The 17,341-nt window shown below is 37.5% G+C and overlaps 1 long non-coding RNA gene across 1 annotated transcript; it reads left to right on the plus strand.

Annotated features, from left to right (window-relative positions):
* Window positions 1-1,575: 1,575 nt before the first annotated feature.
* LOC105726238 (uncharacterized) lies at window positions 1,576-12,185 on the plus strand. The gene is made up of 3 exons (XR_002479074.2): window positions 1,576-1,695; window positions 7,755-7,894; window positions 9,514-12,185. It is a non-coding gene; the product is annotated as an uncharacterized LOC105726238 (long non-coding RNA).
* Window positions 12,186-17,341: the final 5,156 nt, after the last annotated feature.

Consider the following 17,341-nt stretch of genomic DNA (forward strand, 5'->3'; position numbering starts at 1 on the left):
AAAACCAGTTGTCTCTTCTAGTATTTTAGATATTAGAAATAAACATACTGCATTTGAGTTACTTTTTAAGTCCAAAAAAGTTACTTTAGGCATTTTCCAAAATGGAAACAAAACATTTGATCTCATCTGTATTACATATCAGATCACCTATGAACAATCACTTTTTGGAAACTATAACTCGAGTTATTTAGGTGGTAACTGCCTTCCTAAAGGAATTCTTACTCGTTCTCAGTATGTGGCAGATTTTTCAAAATGTCAGCAACACGGTCCCCTCCATAACTTTAGATACTTCTTATCTTCCTAAATTTATCCGTCACTCCATAGCCTTTTCCATGTGACTTTGGAGTGCCCCTTCATTCTAATGCTGGGTTCTGCCAGCATTTTGGCAATGGGAGGTTAGGTTATGGGATGTGACAGATCTTGAAAAGCACCCATGTGACTGTGCATGCCTGTTCTTGTCCTCTTCCTCTGACACGAGAACATGCACCAGCTAGCCTGCTAGAAGATGAGAAATGGAAAGCACAGGTGAGGCTCCCCAGTTGCCACAAGGCTCCAACTAAATCAGATGACAGCCAGTTGACTCCTAGACATGACAGCAAGCCCAGAAGAGATCAGCAAATCCACAAAGCTGACCACCGAAGACACACAAGGAAAAAGCATATATTGGTTTGTGTCACTAAGCTGAATCAGCTCTCTATTGCCACAATAATGACATGCTGGCTACGTGTCATTATTGTGGCAATAGAGAGCTGATTCAGCTGATACATCAGCATTGTGTTGGCACTGTTTTATAATAAAGTAAACTGACGAGCTCTGGAACATCCTGTAGAGAAATCAATGATGAGAGAGTGTCAGAAGTGATTTATAAGAAAAGAATCTTGAGCAAGAAGAAGAACTTCATAAGAAGAGGAACTGAGAGGTGCTCATCATGACATTTAAATATTTCCTGAAAATTCTCAGAAGTATTAGGGGTAAGGAGAGAGCTAAATTTCCTATAGCCAAATGTAGTGTGGTGACACAAAATATAGAGTATTTGGTTATTTAAAAGAAGATAGGGGGTAAAACCTTAGAAGGCCAGAGAACCTGGAACCTTGTTTTACTAAAGCTTATTATTGTGAGTTGCTTGAATCTTTAATGCAACAAGGCAGGGAACAAAGACTAGAAAGTAAAGAATGTGCTTCTTTTTCCCATAATAAATAAGCTACCAAGGAGCAGAAATAATACGTTTTTTATTTATTTTATCTCCAACAGTATCTATTACTGTGATTTGTACATAAATTAGCACTCAGTATGTGGTTTGTTGAATTCAATTGGACAATTATGAAACAATTACATTGTAATTCCTTTGAGTTCTACATTAGAATTCTCATCCAAGATTTTTCTGAAAGCCACATTCAAGTGTTTGACATTGACACAGAAGCCCTTGTTTATTTGCATATAGTTCAATTTTAAAATCTAACCAAACTAATCTAATTTCAGGTAATTACAAATTTAGTTTCAGTGTCCCTAGTTCCCCATTACAAAAGTACAAATACTGCCTGCAATAAGTAAGTTGAATATGAGGCATGAGGAGAAGGAAGGTTAGCGGTAAGGCCACCAGTGATTCTAACAGCAAAGGGACGAGAAAAATACCAGAACTTTATCTGGAAAATAAAACCGATGCCTGGCTTGCCCTCTTGCCTGATGGGACCTCAGGTAAGTCACTTAATGTCTCTAAGCTTCCTTTCCTTTAATTACTTCAATTATCTGCAAAATGGAGTGACTAAATATACCCTCTTTACTTCATTGATCATAATGAGAATGAACGGCTACGGGATATGTGAAAGCCATACAGACATTACACAATGTGATGAACCATCATCCTAACACATAAACCTAATCTTTATTGTGACTCAAGATTAGGGAACACTATCTTCTACATAACATCACGCTGATCTAACTCTAGCTTTATGATGTTAAATAATATTTTCTAAATTCAGAGAGCATAATACCACCCCTTGGAAAAGAAATGTCCACTTGCCCTTTGGCTAAGTTATAAACAGAAAGACCAAGAAACTTCCTCAGTGAGGCCGTCATCTTGGCATTCTATCCATGAGTCAGAGATTTGGATTGGCTAAATTGTAAAGACCACTTTAAGTAACTTTTAATTGTCTTGTTTCTTAGACTATACACATTTTCTCTCTTTACGTTATTGTTAAAATTATATATGCAATAAATTGCATATTTAAGAAAATGACATATGAAATAAATTGCAACATATGCAATAAAATCAATTATGTAGCCTCTTCTGAAATTCAGTAAACCCACCAGCAAGGGTCAGAAATAAACCCTTGATAGCTAGCAAAAATGAATAAAATAAGATTCTCAACAGAATCAGTGGATTTCATAAAATAAAAAACATAATATGAAAGAAACACCAAGAGTAAATGATCAGATAGCTAGCAAAAATGAATAAAATAAGATTCTGAACAGAATCAGTGGATTTCATAAAAGAAAAAACATAATATGAAAGAAACACTAAGAGTAAATGATCATCTGTGAAGCGTAATGTAATGAGAACAATACTGCACTTGATCTAAAAGTTTTGTGCTCATAGCCCAGATTTACACCCAACTATAATATGATGTTGAGCAAATTACCGCATGTCTCTTAAGCCTACGTTTTGCATTTTTATAATGAAAATAGTACCACCTACCTTAAAATATTACTGAAAAAGTTTCAACTGGGCAAGGCTAATTAAATAATAATAAAGTATACCATACTGCTAATGTCCTTTTTAAAAAAATCTTTCCTGAATTTTGGTTAGAATAAGTCCTGATTCAAAGGACAAGTATGTGTCTTCCTTCCTTGAAACTAGGCTGTTTCTGGTGAGCTTTTGCTCATCCAGCTCTGGAATAGAAGCCCCATATTCTTGCTATAAATGAAGGCCTTTGTAATTTGTGACATTTACTTCTTACCTATATATTCTGAAACTCCAGATCTCAGACTCTGGCTCTGTCACATGAAAACTGTCTTCTGTGTGCTCACTGCGTCAGCATACTCTACCATCCCTTCTGTATCACCTCGTGTGGTAGGAGCTTACATAATTGTAAAGTGGTTGCATAGCAACCAAATTATCAAACATCTTCATCCCACTTCTTCCGTCTTAAACCCCCAAACAACTAGTGGAGCATTTTCAGTTTACAACAATCTTATCCAGAGAAGAGAAAATTCCAGGTTGCTGATTCAGTTATTTCTTTTTATTTACTTCTATTTTTATATTCACCCGGCTTGTGTGAAAAACAAAAACTGAAGTGCTCACAGATGAGGCAGTGATTAGCATCTAAACACACCCCATATGCCAAGGGAGAGATGTTGTTGCAGCTATCCAAAGTTATCTAGGTTATCACCGACAAATAGCTTCCCCCAGAACCTAAGAAAGCGATGGCTGCCTGCTCTTTGTTGGCTGGTGGAGTGAAGCAGACTTTACAGTACACTGGCTCAGCTAAACTGTGAATTACAGGTGAGCCAAAGCCTTTCTGTCAGTCATTCAAGGAAAAATGACTTCACTCAACTAGAGGACACTCCCTTGACCAAAAAAAAAAAAAAACCACGGAATCTAAGATTCTTCTTGTTTAGGTCAATTGATTTGCCTAAAGTCAAAAAACAGTAACTTAGTTGCACAGACAGAATAAGGAAAAATCTTCCTGCTTAAACTAAGGATTCCTCCAAGAAGGCAGCATGATACCGTTTTAAGAGCACAAGGCATTGAGTGTAACCACCTTGGTTTACATTCTAGTTCTCAATTACAGGCTACCACCAGGTTAACTTTTAGGGATATCAGTTTCCATAATGCTACCTTACAGGATCATCTGGAAAGCCACATAAGACAATCCACATGATATTCATGCTACTGCACCTTGTGCAAGTTAAGCACATGTTAAATTAGCAATGATTTTTTTTAGTGATCTAGGAAATCCAAATTTGGTCCAGAAACTAACTGTCATATCTTCAAAAGAATGAAGCATCCTACATTCAATGGAACTGTAAAGTCAAATACACTTTAAAAATTTTAAACAATATCTAAATCACTATTTGGTTTCTTTAAAATTCTTTCCCCTCTGTTTCTTGAATGATTATTCTAAGTGTTCAACAAATTTGACCAGCTCAAAACAGTAACCACATACAATGTGGGATTAAGAAATAAGAGTTTGTATTTCTTCCTAAAACTCTCATTTGAGCCTTTAAAACAGATTCTAGTTTTTTTCTTTCCTTTGGTAGGAGGAAAGGGGAAGGAAATGAACAAAAATATATGCTGTATAAGAAACTTGGCCTAATTTGAGCCTTGAGCCATGACGTAAACATTCTTCTGAAGAGAAGCTTCCACGATTAATTACAAAATTTTTTCCCCCTCTAGGAAATCAACAATCAACTAGATATAACACTTGGGAGAGTCTATCTTTGGCTAGCCTAGTAATTATAGCCAGAACAGAGCAGGGCAGGTAGATAGGAAATAATTTAGAAACTATTTTATCAAAGCATCAGGATTTTCAAGAAGAATAAGGCAGGGGTTCTTTCCCACCCTTAAAATAACAATCAAAAACACGGCTGCGGTTAGATTCTTTAAGAAAAAGGATCAGTTTGAGTCTTGCCCTTGGGCCTGGCCATACTTATTGGTGTTATGCTTTGGATGTCGGATGCTCTCTTGTATGATCGTCTTCTCTTTGCCTAGAGAGGAAGAAGACTCCTTCTTTCTCCAGCCTCAAATAATCAATCAATGTGAACATAAATATCCAAGAGATCTCCAGTTGTCCTTTTGCTTACCTCTGTGATACCAAGAATATTTTCTCAAATGACTTCCAAGTGTCATTTTGCCATGTCTATAAAAACAGACTATCAGAAGGGTCTGGATCAACCAATTAGAGCATTTAAATACAGCCTTCAGACTTTTCATCTTTCCTCTGGAATAATTTCTCTGACTCTTATGCATACAGCACACACTAGCAGACGCTAGCATTTTGGTGTTATCTGTAACTGTCTATAAAAGTTGCTGATAGGATGTGCATTGTGGCTCATACCTGTAGCCCCCAACTACCCTAAATGGCTATGCTCCTCTCAGGCCAAACTCATCACAGTGTAATAATCTGCTATTCCAAACATATTTCTTTCCTTTTCTTCATAGCGCAGTGGACCCTGAAAGACACTGTAGGTCTTTTGTTCAATTGCTTGTTCACTTTGTTTTTAAAACATCATCAATATAGAAGAGGAAAATGATAATAACAAAGACAATATAGCACTTAATGTATGTGAAGCTGGTTAAAATATTCCCAGTTGATACTTTTTTCTCTGGCCATATGAAGAAATGTACAGGCCAGTCATGGTGGCTCATGTCTGTAATCCTAGAATTTTGGGATGCCAAGACAGGAGGATACCTTGAGCCCAGGAGTTTGAAACCTGCCTGGGCAAAATAGGGAGACCCCCATCTCTACAAAAAAAAAAAAAATTAAAAGGAAATGTGCAATTTTTGGCTAAGGGGATGTAGTATTAGGGGAGAGAACTTTAAAACAAACTTAATCCAGGCAGTGCCACCACACGCTGCCACCAGCCATCTTCATTATTACTGGATCAGGAAGCACTTTATACTCAATTATTTTTGCTTTTCAGTGCTGTGACTTTGTATAAAAGTTGCTACCAACCTGATTGTGGTGACTCATGCCTTTAGTCTCAACTACTCAGGAGGCTGAGATGAGAGGATTGCTTAAAACTGGGAAGTTGAGGCTGCAGTGAGCTGAGATGGTGCCACTGCACTCCAGCCTGGGTGACAGAGTGAGACCATGTCTCAAATAAATAAATAAATAAATAAGAGTTGCTACTATGTTCAGATGAATGGTTATTTAAATGTGAATTGAAACCCATGGTAAGAAAGATAGAGTTTTTGTGATGAATTTAGTAAAAAAGGTGGTTGGTGGAATCTGACTCACTAAACAATGGTGAGTCAGTTAGGAAGTTGAGGAACGTGGACAAATGGGGAAGCAAAGATCAATAAAGAGCAAGTACAAATATAGAAGTGCCAGTAATATGAGCCTCATTTAGCCTACTGTTACCTAAAACTGGATACTTAGTAAGATTGGAGAAAAGTTCATTTGAGAATTATCTGGAACAACAGGGATGAACTTTGAAAAATTACGTTAATCGAAATTTTATAATTCCACTTGTATGAAGTACCTAGAGTGAAATTCATAGACGCAGAAAGTAGAATGGTTGCTGCTGGGGTTGGGGGAGGGGGAAATGGGGAGTTATTTTTCAATGGGTGTAGAGTTTCAGTTTGGGAAAATGAAAAAGTTCTGGAGCTGGATGGTAATGATGGTTATAAAAGAATGTGAATGTACTTAATGCCACTGAATTGCTCACTTTAAGATGGTAAATTTTACGTTATGTATATTTTACCACAATAAAAAAAAAACACTGAAGAAAGATAGCAAAGGAAGAAACTGAGTAGGATGATACAATTGAAGGAACTGTGAGAAATGAATATAGACCAAATTCCTTTTATCGTAGTCTCTTTTTACCTTAAAATGTATAGAAAAGTTCAGCAAAAGAGTGCCCCCTTGTGGATCTCTGCGAGGTGGCAACATGCATAATTAACCTGAGTGTCCCCGTACAATTGCCAAGCTCTTTTGAATCATACATGCTAGTTCTTGCACGTACTCCTATGCTTGCACTCCTTGATGACAGGGGCCTGAAAAACCTCCCAAAAGTTAATTTGAGATTAGAGACTAAAGAAAAGGATGCTGGTATATTTTGAAGATATTTCTTTCTCTTAATTTCTAAGCTGGCAGAGGCAAAAGACTATTCATTTCTTGAAGGTTTTTAAAAGTTGAAGTTTAACGGTTCTTATGGAACTGGAACTTAGGATGTTTACGTTCATATTGGGTTTCTGGAGGAAGTCTCTCTACAAGTAAAAAGATATTAGGAGTGTTTTTTTGTAGGGGATATCTTTAAAGATTAACCTTCATTCATCGCTTCAATATGTTCTGTTTCTCAGCAAGAATGACTTTTTTTGTTACTTCCATTCAACTTGCTCTTAATAAATAGAAAACTAGAGAAAAGAAATATCTGTGTGACTTCCACGAAGTGGTATAATGTCCTTCCGCAATATGTATTCTAACACTTTTATTTGAAGTAACTTTTTGATAATTATATAATTGTTCCTTTTTTTAATCTAGAGAACTTCATCAACCTCATATAGTGGCCAAGGAAGATATTAAATAAATTTTTCAAGGTCGCTGAAAGAATGAGTGAGAAAGCAACAACTCCAAATTCAGCAGAGAAATTCACTTTGTCTTCCTCCAAGTACCCTAAAAGACAGCCTAAACAAAACTTCTGCAGTGCTGTTTTATCGGGAAGTAAAATCCCAGGGAAGCAAGAATGAGGTAAAGAGCAAAGTGAAGCAGGGAAGGAATAAAAGAAAATGCAAGGTGGTGCATTACTGACCTGTCCATAGTTTTACAAGAAAAGATAGCTCAGTATCACAGGACAGGTGGAAGATTTTGCATCTCCAAACAGCTGAGGGAGAAAGGCAGGAAAATATATCTGCAGGACCCTTTCCATCTCCTGTCTTTCATCAGCGGGTTTCCTTCTAAGAGGACATTAACTCCTCTGTACTTGCGGTTTTAAACACTTATATTTCTCATCAAATAAATATATAATAGCATTACTTGATTCCTGGATACGCTCAAATGATACACTCTCATTCTGAATTCTTTTTTTTTCAGAGACAGGATCTCATTCTGTCGCCCAGGCTAGAGTGCAGTCATGGCTCGCTGCCACCTTAAGAGAGCCTTCAGAGTAGCTGGAACTACAGGCACGCACCACCACGCATGGCTCTCCAGGATTTTAATCAGCAAGCTCACTGGTGACTATCATCTGTCATTAAAAAAAAAATTCTTGCCAGTGTCCTACATATCCTACATTTTTCTGTTATGTTGTCCTCTTGTTTGAACCTGCTGAAAAAAAAATGTATATATATACCAGCACTGAGCACTGCTGGACAAAGTTGTACAACTGGGAATTCTGTCCATAAATTCACTAACCTTGCTAGGCTCTGAACACTGCCCAACCATGCTGTTTTATTTCCTTCTTTAGCTTGCTCTCCTGCTCTATACACAATTTTTAATCTTCACTCTCCTTAAACCTGAAGCCCCAAGTTTTTGCCTCACCCCCAGGAGAAGACTTTACCACCTACTTCACAAGGAACATGAAAGCCATTAAATAGACATTTCATCATATTCCTATCACCCAATTTTCAAATCTGCTTGCATCCTTCATAGCAATGACACGGCCTGGCATGGAGGATCCCCATTGATTTACTGAATAAATGCATATCCATCCTTATCTCTTCCATCATATTTAATGAAGAAAACCTTTCCCTTGTCTCCATAATCGTTATCATTTGCCTTTCAGGAATCTCACACTATTCATTTATTTTACTCTCTCTTCTATATCTTTAGCCTCCCCCTCTTTATGGGTTACTTCTCATGGGCATTTATATATGTTATAATGTCTCTAAATTAAAAAAAAAATCCTGCACCCTTACTCCCATCCTTCCACAGCTGTATGGTATTCCATTGTAGCCTATAATTTGTCCATTCCTTTGTTGATTGTTTATTTTCAGTGTTTTGTTAATACAGTGTTTCTACAAATATATGCTGTATTTTCTCCAGAAGAGGAATTGCTGGATAGTTGGATATGCACATCCTCAACTATGGTACATAATGCCAAATGCGATTCACAATGGTTGGACCATTTACAGTCATGCTGGCCATGTGGAAGGTTTTCCATTGTTCCATGTCATTACACTTTCATCGTCTCAGGATTCTTTAATTAAGTTTTTAATATTTTTCTTTTTCTTTTTTTGTTTAGTTTTGTTTCACATGTCTTAGGTTTTGCAAGTCAAATGGGTCTGTAATGGTATTACATTTGGCTGTACTTTGCATTTCTCTGGTTACTAATGAAATTGACCATCTTTTAATGTATTTATAGACCTGTCAGAAACTTAAGGCTTTTCCTCATTTTTCTTTTGCATCATTTATCTCTTTAGTTTTGGTTTGCATTTCTTTGTATAGTCTGGGTATTCATACTTTTAAATTATATTTGCTGCAAATATTATATTTGTGATTTGTTTTCTACTTTATGCTGTTTTTGTTAAATATATGGCCTTATTCTTAATGTAGTTGAATTAATCAGTCATTCTTTGAAATTTGAGTATTTTGTTTCTTCTTTGAGAAATCTTTGCTCTGAAATCATAAAAATTTTCTCATAGATTGTCTTATAAAATGTTATAGAATTCTCTAATCTATCATTAATTTTTGTGTATGTGATAACCAGCTTCCACAATGGCACCAGTAATCCCTGAGCCGAATAAGGCTGACCTGTATAATAAATAGGATATGCAAAGATGATGGTGTTAGATCTCTGAGCCTACATAATAAAAGACATTGCAGTTTCCAATTGTCCTCTCTCTTTTATTTTAAGCTATGAGGGAAGCCAACTTCTGTGTCATGAGGACATTCAAGCAGCACTTTGGAGCCGACCATGCGGCTAGGAACTGAAACTAAGCCGAGAAGCAGTGAGGAGCCTGCTGGTAACAGCCATGTGGATAAGCCATCTGAGAAGGGCATCCTCTAGTCTCAGTCAAGCCTTCAGAAGACTGTGGCACCTGACATCTCTACTGCAACCTCATTAGAAACTCAAGACAGAACGGCCAGATAAGCTGTTCCTGAATTTCTGACTGACAGAAACTGTGCCAAATAGATATTTATTGTTTTGAGCCCTACGTTTTTGGAGTGACTTGTTGTTCAAAATATATTAGGTAGCATATAAGTAAGGTATCACTTCAGTGATATAAGTAAGATATTTTTCACATGCATGGTCAGTTATTTCAGCACTATTTAAAAATTTCTTTCTATTTTCTCTTATCAGCAAGATTAGCTGGGTCATAAATTAAGTTTCCAATTATATGTAGATTTGATTCTAGACTCTTCATTTTGTTTCACAGGTCAGTTTGTTTATCCTTGAATGAATACTTCTTTATTTGATTACTATACATATATTTGATAAGACATACTCTCAAATAGTCTTATCTATTTTAACCCTTCGGTCTTTTATATCTTTAGAATCACCTTGACATTCTTTACAAGAAAACCCATTAGATTTGGAGTGGAATTACACTGAGTCTAAGTACCAGCTGGGGGAAAATTGACATCTTTAGTATGTTGAATCATTTAATCCATGTGTAATCCATGCTGCTTCACTGTTTTTATTTGGAATCGTCTTTCAAAATGTTTTACAATTTTCTTTGCAAAGGTCACATACATCTTTCGTTAGTTCCATTACTAGGTATTTCATTTTTGTACACAGGAATGAAATATTAATAGATCTTTAAAGAAAATAAAATTTAAAATAGCATAAGATATATCAAATTGCTCAAGCCAGAAACTGGCACATAGTAAATACATGATAAATATCTTAAAGCAAAGGTATGAATAAATAAATGGATGAATGGATGAACATCTACATTCATTTTAATGAGACCCAGTATGCCTACCTATAACCTATTATTTCAGATACCATTTGAGTTAGGTATTCAGTAATCTCAAGGGACTTTCTCTCCACAATAAGAAACCTTGATGTTTCTAGTTCTTACCTCAGTATGCCACTGATAAAGTAAAACAGATCTAAAGGAATAGTTTCAAAGAGATGTAAAATGACACCATTTGTCAACTTGTCTTATCCTTTCCCATGACTCCTTTTTCTTCTTTTTAACTTTTGGCAACTATAATTGAGATTTTCTTCTAAGCATATTTAGCTCAACTTAAATATACTTCATTGAGGCCTTAGCAAACCTTTTCAAGTATAAAGATATTAGAGAATTATATATTTTTCTATAGTTTGTTTTATTGCTGTGGTTATTATTGTTTTCTTTTGTTTGCTATAAAGATTAGCCTCTTGTTCAATGGAAAATATGATCAAAAACAGCTTTCAAAAATTATTTAAGGGCCCATGATTACTGCAATTATTAGTCTTACCGTGTATGAAATTTCTAAGTATTTCTAAACACTCAACCCTAGATATTCCCTTCACTGATATTTTTAAAGTGTTTTCAGTACCTTGGCCATTTAATCACTTTGTTCTTTTTTCAAAATCTCAGGAAGAAATTGTGTGTTGGAATTGGGCCAACAGTAAGTATTTCTCCAGTGGATAAGCAAACTTTCCTAAGAACGAAGATGTTTCAGGCAGATGTCTATCATGAAACTGCCAGTAAAAGCACCCGAAGTCACAAAGATAAAAATCAAATCCAATCTTTAGAAACTTCCTTCACCATACCTGAGCATCTTCTGAAGAAGATATTCAATTGTTTTGAAGTATTTTTAAAGAATTTCCTCAATTTTATCTAAAAGACGCTTTTGAAATCTCGGTTATAAATTCATGGAAACATATCCTAGATGAATTTGGATGAATGTTAGCAACTAGATTCAAACCTTTATTTTATCCTTCAGTGACTCACTCAGTTGTGAATAGGAAGGGCATTCTGTGATCTGGACACGGCTTATTTCTTGCCACATCCTATTTTCAGTCCTCTTCCAATCATGTGGAACTTCCAGCATCTCCTTACATATGCCATGTTATTTCACACTTTTGTGACTTTTCTCATATTATTCTCTCTCCTGGAAAGGTCCCCCACAACCTCCACTGCTGTTATCCACTAGGCAAGTACATCCTGTTTTCAGAATCAGTCCAATATCATCTTTCCTAGGGAATCTTGTCAGACTGCCCTTCATTACCAACAGACAAAATAACTACCTTATCTTAGGTACTCTCTCTCTTCACTCTAGGCCTGTGTATCATGCTACCTGTAACACGGTATTGGTTTGTTTGCACTGGTTTTTCCACTGAGCAACCATAAATTACATGCAGACAAAAATTGTATTGCTCACCTTTGGATTACTAGGACCTAGCAGTGTTCTATGTACTCAATAACTTCATCTTGAAAAGTGAATGAATTAATAAATGAACTCTTGTATCTCCATCACTGATTTACTATTTGATCAGTGAAGTTTTTAAATCATATTCTCCCATATCTTGAGATTTAGCCTTGTGTTAAATCAGTTGCATACATTAGACATTACTTTGTCCTTTTCACTTCTCCCTGGCACATATGGGATATATAATCTCTACAAAGGTTAAAAAATATATTGTAATATGTTATAATACAATAAAGGTACATCTGAAACAACATAGTGCAGACAGTTTCCCATGTTTGATATTATGCTGGAGTAAAACTTAAAGAATCTTGGAAAGAAGAAATACTTAAATAATCTCACCAGTGTAATGTGCCATTTATATGCTTGTAATTGTGTTATGCTTATTACATGTTATCTAGTAATGCACAGAAAGTCTAAAGGATTTGTTGATATTTTCCTCACGTGCAAATGAAAAAACCAAGTCTCAGAGAGATTAAATAAATTGCCAAATATCATGCCAAGTGATTTTGATTCAGGTCTTTCTAATATAAAAGCCCATGTTTTAATTAATTAATTGTTTGACATATAACAACTTAATAGATCATTACATGTTAATATAAATAACATATATATAAACACTACTTACATTTTTACTTATGCATTCAATCAACTGCAACATGTCATTTGGTTGATGCATACAGAAAAATCTCAACATCTCACAGATACTGGTTTAGAAAAGAGCAGACATTTTTACATCCTTCTCAGATAAATGTATATATTTTTCTTTGATACTACACCAAAATTTGACAAATGACCATTTCTTTTTTTTTTTAATTTTGATTTTTTTTATTGCATTCTAGGTTTTGGGGTACATGTGAAGAACATGCAAGATTGTTGCATAGGTGCACACACGGCAGACCATTTCTTAAAGGTAGTTGCAGCATGACATCCAAAATAACATCAATAAACTTTTTGTTCTCTATTACACTAAAATTCATTGGCTTTATCTTACATAATAAGTGGACTATTTTGGGGGACAGATCCAAGATGGCCAATTAGGAGGAACTCGCGAATGCAGCTCCGAGAGAAAGCGCAGAGGGTGAGTGGACGCCGCATTTCCAGACGGATATTTACTGCCCACAGACCAGGAGATTCACAGGGGGAAGAGCACCACAGGTCGCCAGCGCTGCTGGCTTGAGTGGCAAGGCCGCGGCTAGGCCTGCACCCTGAGGCAGGGAGCAGCGGCTCCTTCTGCAGAGTGAGTGCGACTGAGTCCTCTGTAAGCCAGCAAGGGGAGCTGAAACAGGGAGTCAAGCCAGGAAATTCCCCGGGCAAAAACACGCCACGAATCTCAGAGCCGCCGCTTCAGCAATGGCTCACTGGGCAGCGGATTTTTACTGCCCACAGACCAGGAGATTCACAGGGGAAAGAGCCCCACGGGTCGCCAGCGTGGCTGGTTTGACTGGCGCAACCGCTCGGCCTGTGCCCTGAGGCAAGGGAAGTGGCTCCTCCTGCAGAGTGAGTGAAACTGAGTCCCCGGTAAGCCAGCAAGGGGAGCTGAAACAGGGAGACAAGACAGGAGACTCCTGGGCAAAGAAAGCGCCTCAGGAAACACAACTGAACCCGGGTAGGTCCAGCTCTGTGGGGAAGGGGCGCCCTCCACTGGGACACCCTGCAGTTCCTAGGGCAATTTGCCGCAACAAAGGTAACCCGCCACTACAGAGACTCCGTCACTACAGGGGCGGGCCATCATAGCGGAAACAGTTCTAACTACGCCCATATAAACAAGACTGCAGGAAAGTTCACAAGGAAGCTGGGTGGAGCCCACAGCAGCTCAGCGAAGCCTCTACAGGCTGAGTGCGACTAGGCTGCCACCTTGTGGGCAGGGAAAGCAACAAGAAGACAGCGGAAAATCATAACTCCCTAAATCCCCGGGACAGAACACCGGGAGGGAAGAAAAAGGGGGTTTATGAGTTCTGCTGCTGCAGACTTAAAATTACCAAAATCAGAAAGACAGCAACTACAAAGTCGATAAGTGGATAAATCCACAAAGATGGGAAGAAACCAGCGCAAAAAGGATGAAAACACCCAAAATCAGAACACTTCTCCTCCTACAAGGGAGCACAACTCCCCACCAGCAAGGGAACAAGACTGGATGGAGAATGAGTGTGAGGAAATGACAGAATCAGCTTTCAGAAAGTGGATAATAAGAAACTTTCGTGAGCTAAAAGAACATGTTCTAACCCAATGCAAAGAAACTAAGAACCTTGAAAAAAGACTTGACGAAATGCTAACAAGAATGGACAACTCAGAGAGGAATATGAGTGAATTGATGGAGCTGAAAAACACAACACGAGAACTTCGTGAAGCATGCACAAGTTTCAACAGCCGAATTGACCAAGCAGAAGAAAGGATATCAGAGGTAGAAGATCAACTCAATGAAATAAAACGAGAAGGCAAGATTAGAGAAAACAGGGTAAAAAGGAATGAACAAAGCCAACAAGAAATATGGGACTATGTGAAAAGACCTAATCTACGTTTGATAGGTGTACCTGAATGTGACTAAGAGAATGCATCCAAGCTGGAAAATGCTCTCCAGGATATTATCCAGGAAAACTTCCCCAACCTAGCAAGGCAGGCCAATATTCAAGCCCAGGAAATACAGAGAACACCACAAAGATATTCCCCTAGAAGAGCAACACCGAGGCACATAATCATCAGATTCACCAGGGTTGAAATGAAGGAGAAAATACTAAGGGCAGCCAGAGAGAAAGGTCGGGTTACCCACAAAGGGAAGCCCATCAGACTCACTGCAGATCTCTCAGCAGAAACCCTACAGGCCAGAAGAGAGTGGGGGCCGATAATTAACATCCTTAAAGAAAAGAACTTTCAACCCAGAATTTCATATCCAGCCAAACTAAGCTTCATAAGTGAAGGAAAAATAAAATCCTTTGTGAACAAGCAAGAACTCAGAGATTTCACCATCACCAGACCAGCTTTACAAGAGCTCCTAAAGGAGGCACTACACATAGAAAAGAATAACCAGAACCAGCCACTCCAAAAACACATGAAACGGTAAAGAGCATCAACACAATGAAGAATCTGCATCAACCAATGGGAAAAACAGCCAGCTAGCATCAAAATGACAGGATCAAATTCACACATAACAATATTAACCCTAAATGTAAATGGACTAAATGCCCCAATCAAAAGACACAGACTCGCAAACTGGATAAAAAGCCAAAACCCATCAGTGTGCTGTATCCAGGAAACCCACCTCACATGCAAGGATACACAAAGACTCACAATAAAGGGATGGAGGAAGATTTACCAAGCAAACGGAGAGCAAAAAAAAGCAGGAGTTGCAATTCTCATCTCTGACAAAATAGACTTTAAAGCAACAAAGATCAAAAGAGACAAAGAAGGACATTACATAATGGTAAAGGGATCAATGCAACAAGAAAAGCTAACGATCCTAAATATATATGCACCTAATACAGGAGCACCCAAATATATAAGGAAAGTTCTTAAAAAATTACAAAGAGACCTAGACTCCCACACAATAATAGTGGGAGACTTCAACACCCCATTGTCAATATTAGACAGATCAACGAGACAGAAAATTAACAAGGATATCCAGGACTTGAACTTGGACCTGGAACAAGCAAACCTAATAGACATTTACAGAACTCTCCACCCCAAATCCACAGAATATACATTCTTCTCAGTACCACATCACACCTACTCTAAAATTGACCACGTAATTGGAAGTAAATCACTCCTCAGCAAATGCAAAAGAACGGAAACCATAACAAACAGTCTCTCAGACCACAGTGCAATCAAGTTAGAACTCAGAATTCAGAAACCAACCCAGAACCGCACAGCTTCATGGAAATTGAACAACTTTCTCCTGAATGTTGACTGGATAAATACTGAAATGAAGGCAGAAATAAAGATGTTCTTCGAAACCAACGAGAATGAAGACACCACATACCAGAATCTCTGGGACACATTTAAAGCAGTCTCTAGAGGAAAATATATAGCAATAAGTGCCCACATGAGAAGAAAGGAGAGATCTAAAATTGACACCCTATCATCAAAATTGAAAGAGCTAGAGGAGCAAGATCAAAAAAACTCAAAACCTAGAAGAAGACAAGAAATAACTAAGATCAAAGCAGAATTGAAGGAGATAGAGACACGAAAAACCCTACAAAAAATCAATAAATCCAGGAGCTGGTTTTTTGAAAAGATCAACAAAATAGACAGACCACTAGCCAGACTAATAAAAAAGAAAAGAGAGAATAACCAAATAGATGCAATAAAAAATGATAAAGGGGATATCACCACAGATGCCACAGAAATTCAAACCATCATCAGAGATTATTACAAGCAACTCTATGCACATAAATTAGAAAACCTGGAAGAAATGGATAAATTCCTGGACAGTTGCCTCCTCCCAAGCCTAAACCAGGAAGAAGTTGAAACCCTGAATAGACCAATAACAAGGTCTGAAGTCGAGGCAGCAATTAAGAGCCTACCAGCCAAAAAAAGCCCAGGTCCAGATGGGTTCACAGCCGAATTCTACCAGACATACAAAGAGGAACTGGTACCATTCCTACTGAAACTATTCCAAATAATCCAAAAAGAGGGAATCCTTCCCAAATCATTTTATGAGACCAACATCATCCTAATACCAAAACCCGGCAGAGACTCAACAAGAAAAGAAAACTACAGGCCAATATCCATGATGAACATAGATGCAAAAATCTTCAATAAAATACTGGCAAGCCGATTGCAACAGCACATCAAAAAGCTTATCCACCATGATCAAGTAGGATTCATTCCGGGGATGCAAGGCTGGTTCAATATACGCAAGTCTATAAATGTAATTCACCACATAAACAGAACCAAAGACAAAAACCACATGATTATCTCAATTGATGCAGAGAAGGCCTTTGACAAAATTCAACAGCCCTTTATGCTAAAAACTCTCAATAAACTAGGTATCGACGGAACGTATCTCAAAATAATAAAAGCTATTTATGACAAACCGACAGCCAATATCATACTGAATGGGCAAAAACTGGAAGCATTCCCTTTGAAATCAGGCACTAGACAAGGATGCCCTCTCTCACCACTCCTATTCAATATAGTACTGGAAGTTCTAGCCAGAGCAATCAGGCAAGAAAAGGAAATAAAGGGTATTCAATTAGGAAAGGAGGAAGTCAAATTGTCTCTATTTGCAGACGACATGATTGTATATCTAGAAGACCCCATCGTCTCAGTCCAAAATCTCCTGAAACTGATAAGCAACTTCAGCAAAGTCTCAGGATACAAAA

The sequence above is a fragment of the Aotus nancymaae genome, unplaced genomic scaffold, assembly GCF_030222135.1.
Source record: "Aotus nancymaae isolate 86718 unplaced genomic scaffold, 86718_ANA_hifiasm-v0.15.2.pri h1tg000092l, whole genome shotgun sequence".
Classification (NCBI taxonomy): Eukaryota; Metazoa; Chordata; class Mammalia; order Primates; family Aotidae; genus Aotus; species Aotus nancymaae.